This window comes from Eptesicus fuscus, chromosome 3 (genome assembly GCF_027574615.1).
Source record: "Eptesicus fuscus isolate TK198812 chromosome 3, DD_ASM_mEF_20220401, whole genome shotgun sequence".
In the NCBI taxonomy this organism is placed as follows: Eukaryota; Metazoa; Chordata; class Mammalia; order Chiroptera; family Vespertilionidae; genus Eptesicus; species Eptesicus fuscus.
Window position 1 is genome coordinate 108,960,349 of NC_072475.1, and position 19,483 is coordinate 108,979,831.

At 43.2% G+C, this 19,483-nt stretch overlaps 1 pseudogene; it reads left to right on the plus strand.

The window, feature by feature from the left end:
- The first annotated feature begins 11,146 nt into the window (after window positions 1-11,146).
- On the plus strand, window positions 11,147-18,685 carry LOC103303295 (protein cornichon homolog 4-like; annotated as a pseudogene).
- The last annotated feature ends 798 nt before the right edge of the window (window positions 18,686-19,483 follow it).

Consider the following 19,483-nt stretch of genomic DNA (forward strand, 5'->3'; position numbering starts at 1 on the left):
ATTGATTATGTCTTGTATCTTTGAAATTTATTCTTAAAAATATAAAGGTGTTATTAATCTGAGGAATGCTAAATATTTGACTTGCCAGCTCTAAAAGTTTAAGATTTAAATTAAATTGGAAGAAATTATATAGTTGTGGTAAATAAATGCCTAAAGTATAGAAATTTATTTTTGAGAAAATAATTTTTGTGTTTTCTCTGAAATAATTAGAAATTCAAAATATGTTACTTATTGGTCTAATTGAAAAAGAGGATTAATTCTGTGATCTCAACCAAATTTTTAATATAAAAACCAACTTAAATTTAATTGATATCTTTTAAAATAATTATAAAAAGTATATAATCTTTAAATCATATATGTGTGTGTGTATATATATATGTGTGTGTGTGTGTATATATATATATGTATATATGTATATATATATATATATATATATATACACATGTATATATATATATATATATATATATGTATGTGTGTGTATATATATATATATATATTACGTGCATCACCACAATGGACCCAGAGAAGCTCCTTGTCCCTTCACTCAAAAAAACTGAGAGTTTCTCCAATGACAACAAAGTGGAAGAAGAAAACGAAGGCTATGCGAGGGACCGAGGTGCCAACATGGGGTCATCTGAAGAAGTCAATGACTGAAGCCCAGCAGATGGTAGAAAAGCAAGAAGAGGAAGCTACTTCGTCAACCATGTTTCTGACTATGCTAGCATTGGTTAGCTGCCAAGTCTTCTGTAAAGTCTTTCACACCCAAGTCGTGGACTCTGAGTAAATATACACCAGAGGCAAAAGAAACTTTCATTTAGTAGCTAAAAATGTTAAAATGTATGTAGTTTGATTTCTCTCTTATTGCTGTGTTGCATTGGCATTGTTTTGTTATTATTTTAATACTGAGAGTTTTGTTCTTGACATTCAAGTTTTAAAATAATAACATTTATGTAGTTTGGTTTTTGCATTGTCATTGTTTGCAATTGTTTTAATATCAGAGCTTTGTTCTTGATGTTTAAGTTTTACTTTTATTATAGTAGCTTAAAAATAAAAGAAGGGTAAGATGTAGAGATCTCCTGGGAAGACACATGAGCATTTCTTTAATTATTGTCAGCTGAATCCAGTGGCATTGGCAGAGCCACATCCTGGAAAACATGCCTTGCCAGAGGCAAGAATGTTGTCAGCTTGACCTTCAGCCCAGGCTCCAGGGCATGGGTTTCGTTATCTAAATCCAGCCAAGCACCAGGAATGAATATGACTCAGGCCCACCCAAGAATGCACATAATCTCCTTTGTCTTGACTTTTAGTAAAACTTCCTGGTTTTTGCTGTATAAAATAAACACGCTGTATTGGCTCTGGGTCACTGTCTCTCCATCAGAGGAGAGTGGTACCACCCGGCCCCAGCTTTTTCCTTCCATCTCTGTGTCTATCTCTTCTTTCATTTTCTCAATCCCCAGGAGCCCCTACTCAGGCACTGGACCTCTCTCTAGCCATGCTGGACAAGGAAAAGAGAGAAATATTTACAAGTGGAACTTACATACAGCCTACAGGCCCTCTGGGTTCTGGGAAAGTAGAACGCATGAACTGGACTCTCAAGCAGGCTATGGCTAAGCTATGCCAGGAGACAAATTTACCCTGGGCAGGTATCTTACCACTTGTACTCCTGAAGGTGTGCTGTTCCCCTAGAGCCAGATTAGGGTTCTCTCCATTTGAAATTCTACACGGCAGGCCCACTCCCTTAATTTGGCCAAAGGGAGATTTGGGGGAAATAGGGAACTTAGAAATTCAGAAACAGCTACAAGGACTTGGGAAAACTATCCTTGAAGTCCACAGATGGGTTACTGATTTATTGCCCATCTCTCTGGGAACAACTGTGCACCCTCACAAGCCTGGAGACCAGGTTTGGGTAAAAGATTAGAAAAAGGAACCCCTTAAGCCAACCTGGAAGGGACCTTATCCAGTCATACTAACCACCCTCTCAGCTCTCAAAGTTGCAGGACTGAACACCTGGATCCACCACTCCTGGGTAAAAGCAGCCCACCTGCTGGACAATCAGCATCCAGAGTAGAAGGTGACCTCTGACCTGAACCACCCCCAGTGGATCATCCTCAACAAGATGATGGATCTGGCTGACCAACCTATATCTTCTTATCCCCTCCTATCTGGATGATTATTGTTTTTGTTTTTGTTTTTCAACAAATTATATTCTAATTTCATAAAAGTGTCACTGAAACCCCAGACTGGTAGCAGGAGGAGAATTTCTCTGCCCTTACTACTCCAACGACCCCCTTGGGGAAGATGGTGAAGACTTGGGATACTGAACCCCCTTTTTCATCACCCCCCCCCACTTCAGCAGGAATTAGCTAGAGCAGTCATTGACCTTATCCCCAATTCCTTAGTCTTTTGTAATCCCAAATGAAAAGGAAAATCATGGGTGGGGCTTGCAATCTAGTTCAGTATCTGGTTAAAACTGTAGTCTTACTTCTCCACTCTAACTAACTTGGGCAGAGCTTCGGAGCATGCCCCCAAGGCCTTGCCAAGACTGACTTGGGTGGAGCTGTGGGGACCCTCAAGGGCCCAACCCAGGAGGAGATATATAGGTCAGAGCCTCCCCAGGAGTTCATTTCAGGCTTTGGATCCAGAATATCCCTGGACTAGTGTATCTGTGAAATAAAGGTTAAACTTTCTTCCCTCAGAGTATTGACTAATCATTCTCCCATGCATTATGCCACAACACTAAAAATATATCTTTAGTATTAGAAATTTATCTTTAGATCTAAGAACTTATCTTTAGAAGTATTAATTTATTTTTAGATCTAGGAATTTATTATTTGTGATTAGGAATGTATTTATAGAATTAGAAATGTATCTTTAGAACACCTGAAATAAATAAGTATAATATTGTATGTCCATTGTGATTTTTAAAAAACAAAAATTATTAAAAATAAAAAAGAACTAAGAATTAATTTGAGATCTATAATTTATTTATTTATTTTATTATTTTTAAACTAGAGGCCCGGTGCATGAAATTCATGCACGGCGGGGGATGGGGGATCCTCAGCCCAGCCTGAATGCTCTCTAATCTGGGACCCCTTGAGGGCAGTTGGACATCCCTCTCACAATCCAGGACTGCTGGCTCCCAACCACTCACCTGCCGGCCTGCCTGATTGTCCCTAACTGCTTCTGCCTTCCAGCCTGATAATCCCCTAACCACTCCCCTGCCAGCCTGATTGCCCCTAACTGCCCTCCCCTGATGGACTGGTCGCCCATAACTGCCCTCCCCTGCCAGCCTGGTCGCTCCTAACTGCCCTCCCCTGCCAGCCTGGTCGCTCCTAACTGCCCTCCCTGCCAGTCCGATTGCCCCTAACTGCCCTCCCTCCCAGTCCGATTGTCCCTCCCCTGCTGGCCTGGTCACCCCTAACTGCCCTCCCTTGCCAGCCTGGTAATCCCTAACTGCCCTTCTCTGCCAGCCTGGTCACCCCCAACTACCCTCCCCTGCCAGCCTGGTCCCCCCCAACTGCCCTCCCCTGCAGGCCTGGGTCCCCCCCAACTGCCCTCCCTTTAGGCCTGGGTCCCTCCCAACTGCCCTCCCCTGATGGCCTGATCATCCACAACTGCCCTCCCCTGCTGGCCATCTTCTGGTAGCCATCGTTGTCCACATGGGGGCGCCCATCTTGTATGTTGGAGTGATGGTCAATTTGCATATTACCTCTTTATTATATAGGATCTTTATTGTTTAGCTTATTATAGATCTTCTTTTCCCCCTCATAGCTCCCGTCCACCCAGTTCCCACCCCACTTCAGGCTCCCCTCCCCACCATTGACTTCATCCATAGGTGTAAGCTCTTTGTCCAATCTCTTCCTGCACCCTTCCACAACCCCTTCCCACCCGAGAATTGTCAGTCTGCTCCCTTTCCATGCCCCTGATTCTATTACATTCACCAATCTGTTCTGTTCATCAGGTTTTTTATTCATTTGATTTTTAGATTAATTTGTTGATAGATATGTATTTGTTGTCATTTTGTTATTCATAATTTTTTATTTTTACCTTTTCTTTCTTCCTCCTCTTCTTAGAGAATACCCTTCAGCATTTCATATAATACTGGTTTGGTGGTGATGAACTCCTTTAGCTTTTTCTTGTCTGTGAAGCTCTTTATCTGACCTTCAATTCTAAATGATAGCTTTGCTGGGTAGAGTAATCTTGGTTGTAGGTTCTTGCTATTCATCACTTTGAATATTTCTTGCCACTCCCGTCTGGCCTGCATAGTTTCTGTTGAGAAATCAGCTGACAGTCATATGGGTACTCCCTTGTAGGTAACTAACTGTTTTTCTCTTGCTGCTTTCAAGATTCTCTCTTTGTCTTTTGCCCTTGGCATTTTAATTATGATGTGTCTTGGTGTGGTCCTCTTTGGATTCCTCTTGTTTGGGGTTCTGTGCGCTTCCTGAACTTGTAAGTCTATTTCTTTCACCAGGTAGGGGAAGTTTTCTGTCATTATTTCTTCAAATAGGTTTTCAATATCTTGCTCTCTCTCTTCTGCTGGCACCCCCATAATTTGGATGTTGGTACGCTTGAAGTCCCAGAGTCTCCTTACACTATCTTCATATTTTTGGATTCCTTTTTCTTTTTGCTTTTTCAGTTGGGTGTTTTTTGCTTCTTCATATTTCAAATCTTTTACTTGATTTTTGGGATCCTCTAGTCTGCTGTTGAATCTCTGTATATTATTCTTTATTTCAGTCAGTGTATGCTTAATTTCTGATTGGTCCTTTTTAATATTCTTGAGGGTCTCACTAAATTTCTCAGAGGTTCCTGAAGATTCTTGAGTAACCTTATAACTATGGTTTTGAACTGTATATCCAGTATTTTGTTTTCATCCATTTCTTTCATTTGTGACTTGTTTCTTTGTCTCCACATTTTGGCTGCTTTCCTGTGTTTGTTTCTAGCTGCTAAGTATCCTTGAGTTGATAGAGTGGCCTTGTGTGGTAGGTGTCCTATAGGGCCCAGTGGCTCAGCCTCCCCAGTCAGCTGAGGTGGACGCTCTTGGTGCACCCCTTTGTGGGCTATTTGCACAGTCTTGTTGTAGTTAACCCTTGATTGCTGTTGGTATCACTGGGAAGAATTGACCTCAAGGCCAATTGGCTGTGATGTCCAGCTGTGTCTACACTGGAAGATCTGTTGCGCAGGAGACACCCTTATGGGGTAGGACTTTCTTTAGTGGGGCTTTGGTGCTCACTGAGTCTGCCCCCTGAGTGTGTCTCTTATGGATGTGAAGAGTTGTAATCTGATATGGTCTCACTCTGACCACTGGGTACACTGGCTATTGGATTTCCAAGGAGGTTCAAGGTCCACCACTGTCTGGGGCCGCCCAGCAGGAGCTACAGAGACATCTGCAGATTTCTCCTCTTTGTATGGGGTTTAGAAGTGCCCAGACGAGGCCCAGCTGTAAAGCAAGGCAGGCTGCTGCTGCTGCCTGGCCTTGGGCCTTCTTTTTGAAGCTCTGGGGCTCTCTGACCATGCTGTGGTTTGACAGGGTTTAGGCGGAGAAAGGCCAGGCCATTCATATGCAAAAACCGATGCACACAGCTTGGGTGGGGTTGTAAATTGCGTGGGGCGGGGTCTCTGGGAATCACCACAGTGGAGTAAACAGCAATGGTTGCCAGTCAGCCCTGCACTGGAGACGTCCCTCCCATGTAGGAACAATGATCGCTGTGAGCACCTCTGAGAGAAAGCCTCCCTCGCGTTCCTATCCCAATGCCAGACAGTCCAGTTTCTCCCCGTATGTGTCTGGGTCCCCCAGAGTCCCACCGGAACCAGAGTTCAGATCAAGTGTGAGCTTGTATCTCCCTCCCAATTAAAAGAGCAGCACATCCATGAGCCAGCCCTTTCCGCACCTCCGCACCTCTTACCTGTCTCAATGCACTTTTTTCACCTCTCTAGTTGTGGAACTTCCACTCAGCCAGCTTTCCTGTGGTTCTGGGTGGTAGTTGTTCTGCCTTTTAGTTGTAATTTTGATGTGGTTGTGAGAGGCAGCAAGTATAGGTGTTTACCTGTGCCCCCATATTGGTTCTCCTCTCAGATTCTTATAATTTATTTTTAGAATGAGGAATTTATCCTGAGATCTAGAAATTCAATCTTTGGAACTAGTGATTATCTTTAGATCTAGGAATTAAGTCTTAGATCTAGGAATTCATTCTTTGGAACTAAAAATTATGACTTTAAATTAAAAATTATGACTTTAAATGCAATGTTATATATAGGAATTTATCTTTAGATCTAGAAATTTAGTCTTTGGAATTAGAATTTATTTTTTGAGCTATGAATTTATCTCTAGATCTAGAAATTTATCTTTGTGTTAGGGGCAAACATAGAATATTGGGGACTAGTTATGGTTATGGGAAATATTAAATCATGCTTTGTTGACCATGATTGCCTTGTATTGGTTAAAAAAAAGGACATTCTGACCTGGCTGGGACTTGTATGCCCCGGGGACCTGGGAGTCAACTTTAGATCAGGGAGTCAACCTTGGACCTGGGAGTCAACCATTGAATGTGGTCCATTATCTTTCAAGACCTTCCTATTATCATGGAAAGATGAACAACTTTGGTGCCCAAACAATGAAGTCCCACTCTGCCTTCTACTTCCCTGTGCTTGTAATCTCTACTTCCATATGCAATCCTTGTCTTACCCTATATAAGCAGCTGGTTTATGGGAGACTGCAGAGCAGATTTTTATGGATGATATGCTATTCTTCCACACTGCCTGCAGTATTGGAATAAATGATCATATATGATTCAACCCTGTCTCTGCTTAATTGGCTCACGTAGTGACAGTCAGTATGGACCCATTGATTGTCTAGTTACATTTGGGACTATGAATTTATTATTAGAAGTAGAAATTTACCTATAGATGTAGGAATTCATTCTTTAAGACTAAGAATGTATCTATAGAACTAGCAATTTATCTTTAGAACTAAGATTCTATACACTTGAAACAAATATAGTATTGTATGTCAACTATAATTTAAAAATAAAAATTATATAAAGTCATCATAAGAAAACTAAGAATTTAAATTTAGATATAGTAATTTATCTTTACCTTGGAATTCGTCTTTAGATGTAAGAATTCAGTTTTTGAAACTAGGAATTCAGCCTTTGGAACTAGAAATTTATCTTTAAATTAGGAATTTATAGCTTTAGATATAGGAATTTAATAATTGGAACTAGGAATATATCTGTAGATCTAAAATTCATTCTTTGAAACTAAGAATTTAGTCTTTGGAACTAGGAATTCAGTCTTTGGAACTAGTAATGTATCTTTTGTAATGCCCGGAACGCTGGCCGCACTCACAAAGCACCAAGAGACGTTCTCATGCAAAAAGCAAAGGGTTTATTGGTACAGGCATGCCCGGTCCCACAACATACTCTGAACACAGAGCAGAGGTTGTGGGCCCCGAAGCAGGGTTTGAGCACAGGTTAAATACACTTTAGGGGGCAGGGTCTTTCCATTTTACAACCCGGTAACTTTCCACTGTGGTTTTCTGCTTCCTGGAACAATTAAGACAATTAAGTCTGTTGACATACAAACATTTTTCTTTAGGTATACACAAGCTCTTGGTATCGGGTTCCCCCCAGCCATAGATGGCTATCTGGTTTCTATCTCAACATTCTTGGCTGATTTGTTCTAATTGTCTTCAACTGACCTTGTCTTCAACTGACCTCAGGCCCTTACTGAAATGCTGGCTTTTATGATTTTACAACTCTTCATTCCCCCCTTTTTCTGTGGCCGGTCTCTAATCCTAGAGACCTTCAGATTCATCTAATGCTGAGTATTGCTGCCTGATTAAAGTGATGCTGGTGGGCGAAGGGCAAGGTTTGGGCCCACAGGTACGGGGACAGCTTCCTGTCTCAGTCTTATTGTAAACCATAATCCATAATCATAGCCCGGAGTATAGAATCTAAGACCCCATGTCTGTAGATTCTCTGATTTTCTCCCGTTCTCAGTGAAGGAAATGTTTAACCCGTTACATAGAATGCCTGTCCCACAAGGGGATCGTATCTCACAATCAGTGCTGGCTCTTCCCGTGATATTCCTCAATACCTGTATCCAGTCCCTTGGGGGACCTCGTATCTACCAGGCTGCCCCTGTTATTTCACACCCCCAAGCAGCACAATATAGAGATTCAGGCCCCCCACAGGTCCTTATTTTTCCCCGGTCCCTCCCTTCCTTGGGGCATCCATAAAATTCAATGTTACCGAGAACACACCGCCGGCGGGAATCACTGCACCCCGAGGTATGGGTACCGCTGGGATGGTGCCCATGATCTCGTATGAGCAGGGGGAGTTTGGTGGGGTCTTCTACTGCTCCCAGATCCCAAGTGTCTAATACTGTCAGTCTTTTCTACCGTCCATTCTGGTCCCGGCTGCTGCGGCGCAGGCTTGAGATGGGAGGCATGGATCCAAGACGTGATGTCATCTACTTTTACTGCTGTCGGGGTGGTCAGCAGCACGACGTAGGGTCCTTTCCACCGGGGCTCTAGGCTGTGAGTCTGGTGTCTTCTTACGAGTACCGAGTCTCCGACTTGGAATGAGTGGGGCACCTTAAGGTCTCCTGGCTGATAAGCGGAGGCCAACGGCTTCCAGACAAATTACTGGATCCCTTCCAGAGCCTTTAACCTGGCAAGCAGAGGGGTATAGGGTAATGAGCCTTTACCTAGAATGGGTGATATTCTTGAGACCGGAGGTGGGGTTCCATACAGAATTTCAAAAGGGGTGAGATTGTACATAGGGGACAAGGGCGTGTTTCGAGCCTGAAACAGAGCATAAGGCAGGAGCAAGGTCCAGTCCTGAACGCCAGTCTCCAAGGTCCAATTTAGTTAAGGTCTCCTTTATGGTTCTATTCATTCTCTCTACCTGCCCTGAACTTTGGGGACGATAAGCACAATGTAATTTCCAATTAATCCCCAACACCCTGGCCACTCCCTGACTTACCTAGGCCACGAAAGCAGGTCCATTGTCTGACCCAATTACCTGGGGCAGTCCAAACCGAGGAAAAAGTTCTTCCATAATCTTCTTTCCTTCCGGGTGGGTTAGGCCTCTACCCATCCTGAGAAAAGTGTCTACAAAAACTAAGAGAAATCTTAACCCATATTTGGCTGGCCTGATTTCAGTAAAGTCCACTTCCCAGAATTGGCCAGGCCTATTCCCCCTTAGCCTCTTTCCCTCCGGGGCTTGGGACGGATGTGCATTTACAACCCGGCAGGCTTGACAATTTTTAACCACTTGTTCCGTCAGCCTCTTGTTTTCTGTAGCAGTTAAGGAAAAGGGTTGCTCCCTCAGCAGTTCTTGCATTTTTCTGGCACCTAGATGAGTGAGCTGATGAACATGCTGTAACAGTTGTGGGTGTCAGATTCTCCTCTTGGGTCTCAGTTACTAGTGCTAGAACTTCTGCCCTTCGAAGGGCTGCTGCCTTTGCTTCCTCATCTGCCCGCCGGTTCCCTACGGCTATGGGGTCTGATCCTTTCTGATGACTGGGGCAATGGACTATAGCCAATTCGGTGGGCAGCAGAACGGCCGCCAGTAGCCTAAGGATTTCAGCCTTATGCTTAATGTCCTTTCCGGCTGAGGTTAGTAGTCCTCTTTGCTGGTATATGGCCCCATGTACATGAGCAGTAGCAAATGCATAGCGGCTGTCTGTATAGATGGTAGCCTTTTTTCCTTTAGCCAATTCTAAGGCTCTTGTGAGAGCGATTAGCTCCGCTTTCTGGGCTGAGGTCCTTTCTGGCAGCCCTGCTGACCATATGGTCTTAGTTCTGCTGACTACCGACGCCATCGCATGTCTCTTACCATCTCGCAGGAAACTGCTACCGTCTGCGAACCAGGTTACTTCTGAGTTGGGTAATGGAAGGTCCTTCAGGTCGCGGCGAATTCCTGCTTCCTCTGCCAAGATGTCCTGGCAGGAGTGCAAGACCGGATCTGCAGCTTCGTCCGGGAGCAGGGTGGCAGGGTTTAAGGTAGACGGGGGCCCGAAGGTTACCCGATCCTTATCCAATAAAATGCTCTGATAATGGGTGATGCGTGCATTTGAGAGCCATCGGTCTGGGGGCTGCCTGATGACGCTTTCCAGAGTATGCGGGGCTATGATGGTCAATTTTTGTCCCAAAGTCAATTTATCAGCGTTTTTGGCCAACAGAGCAGCGGCAGCTGTAGCTTTCAAACAACGGGGCCATCCTCCTGCTACTGAGTCCAGACGTTTGGACAGATAGGCCACTGGCCTCCTCCAGGGTCCCAAGGTCTGGGGCAAGCATTTGAGAATCTTTCCTGGTCCTTTTGGGACAGTCTCTCTTCCAATGGCCCTTCTCCTTGCAATATGCACACTGGTCCGAGTCCAAATCTGACCGCCGTCGTGGACCCAGGTCCCCTTCCCTTTCTACTTTCTTTCTCTTGTGTTACTAACTACTGTGGCCAGGATTTTAGTCAATGCCTTGTCTCTCCTCTGTCTCCCTTTTGTGAAAAACCTTGTCTGCCTCCTTAACTAGGTCTCTGAGAGCCCATCAAGGCACCGTAGTTTACACCTTATATCCGCAGCTGATTGGCCAATAAAGGCCATGGCCACCGAGGCCTTCTGTTTCTCTGATTGCGGATCAAAGGGCGTAAACCTCCGATAGGCCTCCATTAACCTCTCTAAAAAGACTGTGGGCGATTCGGGGGGGGGCCCTGAACGCCTTCCCTTACCTTGGCCAAATTGGTGGGCCGCCTGGAGGCTGCCCGGAGACCTGCCACAAGAGCCTGGCGGTAGGAGGACAGATGCTCCCTACCTTCCGGGGTGTTAGGGTCCCAGTCTGGGCGGCGCAGAGGGAAGATGTCGTCAATGCGGTCTTGCAATTGCGTTGGTCGTCCGTCCCGCCCGGGAACATTTTTCCGCGCCTCTAGGAGCCTAGTTTCTCTCCTCAGTGGTGAAGAGGGTTCCCAGGAGTTGCTGACAGCCATCCCAAATGGGTTGACGGGAGAACATTAAGGGCTCCATGAGACCTGTTAACCTAGGATAGGGCGGAGGAGAGTCTAAAAGGATCAGATCAGGTTGTGAGTCTGGGAGGACGGAAGGGGCCGAGGGCGGTGGGGAAGGGGTAGCTGGTTTCACAGGCAACATCATGGTCTGCGACGTCATTGGCAGGGTCCTGGGGAGAGAACTGAGGAGCCAGAAAGGCTTTCTGACCAATGATCCAAGGTCAGGGACAGATGAGTGGAGGTGGACTGACCCATGACAAGAACCATACAAATGACAGTAAACATTGAACAGAAGATAAGGACAAACACAAGCACAACATGCTCAGACAAAAATCCAAAAGGTCTCACAGCACCAATTGACCTGGCTGGCAACCAAAAACCGAATTTCAGAGTCAGACTCTAACAAATGGGAGGATTTCAGGTGTCCCTGGGCCTCCCCCAGACGGGAGGATCCCAGGCATCCCTGGGCCTCCCCCAGACGGGAGGATTCCAGACATCCCTGGGCCTCCCCCAAGTCCACCAGGGCGTCCCCCGGGGATGTGGCCTGCGACCCACTGACACGTCTGCCCGTCGCAGCCGGGGGAAACTCACGTTCCACCCCGACAGCCACCCAACCAAACAGATTTGCCAGCCTTAACCTTAAAATTAAACAGAAGACAAGGACAAGCGATCGCTATCCGAAAGGCGCCGTTACTTACCCCAAGAAGTGTCTGTTGGAACCTGAAGGTGGCTGCAGCAATCTCGGTGGAACCTCCAAATGTAACGCCCGGAACGCTGGCCGCACTCACAAAGCACCAAGAGACGTTCTCATGCAAAAAGCAAAGGGTTTATTGGTACAGGCATGCCCGGTCCCACAACATACTCTGAACACAGAGCAGAGGTTGTGGGCCCCGAAGCAGGGTTTGAGCACAGGTTATATACACTTTAGGGGGCAGGGTCTTTCCATTTTACAACCCGGTAACTTTCCACTGTGGTTTTCTGCTTCCTGGAACAATTAAGACAATTAAGTCTGTTGACATACAAACATTTTTCTTTAGGTATACACAAGCTCTTGGTATTGGTTCCCCCCAGCCATAGATGGCTATCTGGTTTCTATCTCAACATTCTTGGCTGATTTGTTCTAATTGTCTTCAACTGACCTTGTCTTCAACTGACCTCAGGCCCTTACTGAAATGCTGGCTTTTATGATTTTACAACTCTTCATTTTAGAACTAGAAATTTATCTTTAGATCTAGAAATTCAGTCCTTGGATCTAGAAATTTATCTTTAGAACTAGGAACAGTTAATGTAAAAAACCATTGAAACCTGTAAAGAATTTTTGTGAGTTTATTTGAGCCAAACTGTCGACATATGCCAGGAAACAGAACCTCAACAAATTGAGATAATACTCTGGAGAATGGCGGGTTATATCTGTATTTGATACTGAATTTTTGCACTGGAACCCAGATTCTTTGTCCTCCAGAATCGAAGAATGAATCCATGGACAGAAAGTGGTATAGCAAAGGTGGAAATTTATTGAAGAACAAGTATAGACTCCCACGTGGGGAGAGGGAAGAGTCCCACAGAATTGACTACCAAGTAGGAAGGGGGGAAAGTTCCACTGGGTTCCTTTCCCTATGGCTTATAAAGGTGCAGATCCTGGTGCATGATATCCTCTCTGATTGGTCACTATTCCCTTAAACTGGTTACTATAGTAACTCCTGGGCTCAAAGGTCGAACCTCACGTGGGACATGTGAGGTTCTCCCCCCTTCTTCCTTATTGTTTCCCTATACCCTTTGGGCTTTCTTCTTCTCCTTCTGAATGAAAGGCTTCCTTCTCTTTATTTTGTAAATATAGACCTTTCTTGGCTACTTCCAGGCCCCTTGTCTTATGTAAGTGCAACTGTTGCTGCTCCCTTGTCTTATGGAGATGTAACTGCACCTGGCTTCCTTGTGTTATGAAAATGTACCTTCTCCCAGACTGCAGCAGAGCTTTTCCATGGACCCCAATTCTAAAAAAATCCCTAAGCCTGCCTATGTCCCCCTAAAATTTCTGCTTCATATTTATACATTGCAATTAAAGGAAAGGGACGTAGGTGGGTTACATGAAATTCATTGATGATAGATTAAGGAGGTGGGATAAAGCAAAGTGGGGAAACCTCTGGGATAGGGTAAAAAGTGAAATGATTGACATATGCTTTCTTTTACATAGATGAATACAGGATAGTTTTACATAATTAACTTGATAACAATAACAATGAGGGAATGTCCTGGTGTCATTTGTTTTGCCCTGAGGGGGTCTGGAAAAAAGGGAAGTTACAAGTTACCCAGACATTCCACCAATACATTATCTTAGAGGAAAAAAGACAAATGGGCTCAGTAAAGATATAAGTTGATCTTTGTCAGGGAAAATACTAGCCTAGGACATAACTACCCACCATAACCTTTTTGTAGTTAAATATTTGATTTTTAGACCATCTTTTGTGGTTATTTTATTTTATTTTTTTATTTTTTATTTTTTTAATGATGCATTTATTTATTTTTATTTTTCAAAAATATTTATTGATGAGATTATTACAGATGCCCCTCTCTTTTCCCCCCATGACCCCCTCCACCCAGTCCCGCCCCTCCCCAAGCTTTCACCACCCTATTGTTTGTGTCCATAGGTAACACATATATGCATATAAGACCTTTGTTTAATCTCTTCCTGCCCCCGCACTCTCGTTCCCTCTGAGAATCCTCAGTTTGTTCCATTTCCATGCCTCTGATTGTTTTACTCACCAGTTCATTCTGTTCATTAGATTTCTTATTTATTTTTATTCTTGATTCAATTGTGGATAGATATGTATTTGTTGCCATTTTGCTGTTCATATTTTTGATCTTTTTATTTTTCTTCTTTCTTTTGTTAAAAGAATACCCTTAAACATTTCATATAATACTGTTTTGGTGGTGGTGAAGTCCTTTAGTTTTTTCTTGTCTGTGAAGCTCTTTATCTGACTTTCAATTCTAAATGATAGCTTTGCTGGGGAGAGTAATCTTGGTTGTAGGTCTTTGCTATTAATCACTTTGAATATTTCTTACCACTCCCTTCTGGCCTGCATAGTTTCAGCTAACAGTCATATGGGCATTCACTTGTAGGTAACTAACTGCTTTTCTCTTGCTACTTTTAAGATTCTCTCTTTGTCTTTAACCCTTGGCATTTTAATTGTGATGTGTCTTGGTGTGGTCCTCTTTGGATTCCTCTTGTTTGGGACTCTCTGTGCTTCCTGGACTTGAAAGTCTATTTCTGTCACCAGGTAGGGGAAGTTTTCTGTCATTATTTCTTTAAGTAGGTTTTCAATATCTTGCTCTCTCTCTCCTTTTGGCATCCCCATAATGCGAGTGTTAGTATACTTGAAGTTGTCCTAGAGACTCCTTACACTATCTTCACAGTTTTGGATTCTTTTTTCTTTTTGCTTTTCTGGTTGGGTGTTTTTTTTTGTTTCCTCATATTTCAAATCATCGATTTGATTCTTGGAATCCTCTACTCTACTTTTTTTTTGTTGTTTGTTTTTTTTTTAATTACTTTATTGATTAAGGTATTACATATTTGTCATCAACCCCCTCCCCCCGTTCCCCTCCCAATCCCCTCCACACGCAAGCCCCCCTCCCCCTGTTGTCCGTGATCATTGGTTAGGCTCATATGCAAGCACACAAGTCCCTTGGTTGATCTATCACCCTTGTCCCCACCCTCCCCTACTTTCCCTCTGAGGTCCGACAGTCCGATCATTGCTGTTCTTGTTCCTCAGTCTATGCTATTCATCATTTCCCCTAGATGAGCGAGCTCATGTGATACTAGGAATACACTTATAGGGACTGAAAACGAGACAAGCAATAATGGTTATGCTGAGAGGCAAATGAATCAGTCTTTAGTGAGCCTCCCTCTGGGCCAACAGTTCTTTTGAGTCCTGGTTTCCATGTCCAGCAGTTGTTAATGTGTTCATAACAGCAATGATATTTCAGCTCTGGATGGTGGACAAACGGTGGTATTGCAGGTCTGACCCTCTCTGGTTTGGTCCTGGGCAATCTGCAGTGACGCATATCTGCTGACTGCTAGTATGGCAAGGCATCGTCAGCGTCTTCCATCTCTGGACTGTTTCTCTTCTGACTTCATGGCTGGAGCACTCCTGTCAGTTCCTCTCTGTTGCAGGAATCCACATGTCTCGGAGTTGTTTTCTGGAAATATACAAACATATTCTCGACCAAAAGTTAATAAAGGAATATTTTCTATAAATATGACTTGCGATCCTTTTTCATTTTTTTGCCCAAATGATTTTCCTTTGGCTTGTTTTGATACCATGTATGTTTTACCTGGGTGACTTGCTGTTAGCATTACAAATGAAAGTTAATTTTCTAAGGTAAAATTTTTCTAGATGTAATTTATTTGCAGGATATTTTTCCTTACATGATATTCTTCTACTATCCCCCCTTTTTTGGTTTAAATATTGGGAGGCTTTTGGAAATTTTATGCTGTAATCTTGATAGCTTTTAAATTTTACTTTTTTGCACTAAAATGTGACTGCTTTAGGTTCATTATATGTTACGCAATTTTACCATGAGATGAACTACCAATAAAAATTTTAGTTAACACTTTAGTAACAGCTTTTTTGTCCAGTACAATTGATTTTTCTAGAGTATTTGCTTATTTTGATTGGCCAATTTAAATAAGTCTGAAAACTTGACTACTATTTTACTGTCAAATTTAATACTCTAACAACCATCTTGTTTTACCCTATAATTATTAGTGGAGAGGATTATTTGCCTTCTTGAGTAGGCCCTGAGCATTCCTGGTGCTAGGCTGGATTTAGATATCCTAGACCCCAGTTCCCTGGATCATGGGTGCAAGACATCTCCATCAAGTCTTGTTGCAGTGAGAGGGCATCTGCTGTCGGCCAAGTCTCTGTTACCTGGGTCTCGATTTGAGCTGGGCATGTGAAGCTGAGTAGCCATGGGGGCAGGAGATCTCCTTCAGCAGGGGTGAGGGTTCAGGCCCCTGCAAACTTGGGGGGGTGAAGGTCTGTGCCCCACCTCTGTTGACCCCCAAGCTCTCTCCTGATGGCCCCTGTGCGACTGTGCCTGTCTTAGGTTGTTCCTTCCCTGAGGAATCTTACCCGTCTCTGGCTAACCAGCCATCCTCCGGGGCCAAGCAGGGTGATGTGAGGTTTAGTTCTGTCTCCTTGGTCGCCTATGCCCCCATGGCCTCCGCGCCCAGCACCTGTCTTGGGATCTCCTCGCCTGCTGGCAGGGTCCCCAGCACTGATCACATATCTTGTGGAACTCAGGTTTCTTCTCCAAGGAGGCCCAGTTCACCCCACTGGGCGAGAGACACATCCATGGTACCAGCCATCATGAGGTTTCACCCTTGGCATGAACAGAAGCTCAGGCAACAGCTGTGGACAATTGGATTGTGAGAAGCAGGTCCCTCTTGGCTAAAAGGGCAAGAAGGGCCAATTTAGAATGCTCAGGTGCCTTCCCAGGGGGTTGTGGTTATTTTAGGTCTTTGAGTTTGCACAAGCACCATGCTGGCCTTCCCTGAGTTTGTCAGTTTAGCATGTGGCTCCTTCCATCCACAGAACTTTACTTTAGAACTAGAAATTTATCTTTAGATCTTTGAATTTATTTATTTATTTGGTTTAGAACTAGGGGTCTATCTTTAGTTTTATGAATTCAGACTTAGAACTAGGAATTTATCTTTAGATCTGGGAATTTAGTCTTTGGAAAAAGGAATTTATCTCTAGAACTAGGAATTTTTCTTTAGGTCTAAGAATTCAGTGTTTGAAATTAGGAATTCAGTCTTGGGTAATGGGAATTCATCTTTAGAATATCTGGAAAGGGATCTAATTATTTTGAGCTCAATATGTAGAAATCATTGGTTCTTGTCTTTAGTTGCACTTTAGGATCAGCTGGAAAGCTTTTAAAACTCGGAAAACCCAAGTCACACCCCACACTATTAAATCAGTTTCGCTTGGATAGGAACCAGTAACCAGTAGGTTTGAAAGTTTCATAGGTGATTACGATATGCAGTCAAGCAGTGGCTTTCAAACTTCAACACATAACAGAATTATCAGCAGGGCTCAATAAAATAGATTCTGTAATCCAAACCCAATTTCTAATTTATTATGTCTATGTTAGGACTCAAGAATGAGAATAAAAAAATTATTGTTGAAAGTATTACATATGTCCTTTTTCCCCACCACCCCATTGACCTAGTCTGTTCCTCCACGTCTAACAGAGTGGAGACCCCACCCCCACCCCAGGCCTTCACCATCCTATTGTCTGTGTCCATGGGTTATTTCTTTGTTGATACTAATGTTACTGGTCCAGGGACCACACTGAAATGGAAAACATTTGTTTAGAAAGTCAGTTTAATAATAAAAGGATTAAAAGTGAGTCATAGAGAATTAGGCTTAACTTCCATAAGATTTTTCAGTACTATTTTACATGTTGTTGAATCATTTTAGTGGATATAATGTTAGTATTTAAAATCTCCTTGAGAATATGCAAAAAGGCATGAAGCATAAGAGTAGAACTAATGTTTCTATCCTATTATCAGTGGCAAGTCCTCATGGGGTCTTGAATCCAGTTAAGTGGCGAAACTGAAGTGTGTTCAGAAAAAGTACTTCATAAGAACTAAAAGTATATATTACTTGAAAATAGTAATCATAACTATTTTAATATTTTCTTCTGTTTCCAAAATTAAGTCTTTTATTCAGATTAGCTTCCCCCTTTTTTATATCTTGGTGCTTTGTTTTGTTTTGTTTAATTCTTTCTCATTCATAAGTGTAGATGAGTTGTGGATCAACAAGTTTGAAATCTAAATTTATGTCATTAACTCAAATGACAGTACCTATATACGTGGCAGTAATCACAGCATGTGCTGCTGGAACCCTGATCACAGAAATATAGCTATATGGAGGGAAGATGAGCAGCTATAGCAGAAGGAGCTCTCTGTTAAGGGATGAAGACAGTGTGTCCGCCAAGTGCTGATGTACCTATCCCTCACAGAAGCTCTACATTAAATAGAACCCTTGATTTTCTCTGGCCCCGGGACTCATTATGGGAGTGTCAGGTGTTTACTTTGGAGAACTACATGAATGAAGTCACTGGCTTTGCCACTCCACAGCCAATCTTTTTTCTTTTCTTATAACAGTCTGCATAATGATATCCCTCTCCCTCACCACCCCCCTCCAAAAAAATAGAAAGAAAAGGACTAAACAATTTACTCAAAAACAAATCAGGGAATTAGGGAAGAAGATCAAATTGTACAGAAGTAAACCTCACAATTAAAAAACAACAAAACAATGAGACAGAGAGAGAGAGAGAACAGGGGAGGGGGCGGGAAGGAGAGAAGAAGTTGAGGGGAGGAGAGGAGAGGGGAAGGATAAAGGCAGTGGTGTTCTCTCTGTTGGACTGTTGCATGCTCATCTTCCTCTCATGTACTTTATAATTATATTGTATGATTTAGAATGTGATTGTATTAGTGCTAGATCCTGTTGCTTGAAATGGAACAAATGCATAATTCAGAACTGATTGGCCATACCATTGTCACTGTACTAATGCTGGTTTCATTGCACTGGTTCACATTCCCTCTCACATCACCTGTTGCCACTTGAAATATACATGGACTCATTATGGCGCCAGGTGGTAACATGGGAATGTTTTGAGAGGAGTTAACTTGAAATGCAGGCAGATAGGGCAGGGGTCCAGTGGAAAACAAAGGCTGGTGAAACATAAGCAGGGGCAGACATGGCAGTTTGAGCCAGCCTAACCACAGGAACCAAGCAAACAGAAATAATAAAATGATTCTAGACTCAAAGCAGGAGGCATGGGAAACCAAGGGAGGCCCTGCAGTAAACAAGATGCAAGAACACATAGAAACAGAGGAAGTTCAGCATAGCAACAGAGAAAGAACACATAGAAACAGGGAAAGTTCAGGTCCGTTGCTGGGCAAAAACAGTTGAGGAAATCAATCAGGTGACGACACAGGTAGACATAGAGCAGGCTTGTAACAAATATATACCCCTGGACTACAAGGCTTTAACGAGCAGCCTATTCTTGGGTCCCCCTCCTCTTGTGGGGAGTCTGAATCTCCTTGTAATAAATTATCCACACTTTTGCTTAAATCTTCCGGCCCACATAGCTCATTCTTCGGCATCGCAAGACACGACCCCTGGAAAAAATCTCAGCTCACCATTTCTATAGAAGAAATATCTATATATCTATATTAATATCTACATCTATGTCTACAAAATTTGAGACTGTGTGATAATGAGAGAAGTTAACTTGAAACACAGGCAGATAGGGCAGGGGTCCAGTGGGAAACAAAGGCAGGTAGAACATAGAAGACATGGCCCTGATATGGAACCCTGACTGAAGAATCCTAATATGGAACCCTGACTAATATATGGATAAACCTTGAGCACCTTATGCTAAGCAAAATAAGCCAGTCACAATAAAACAAA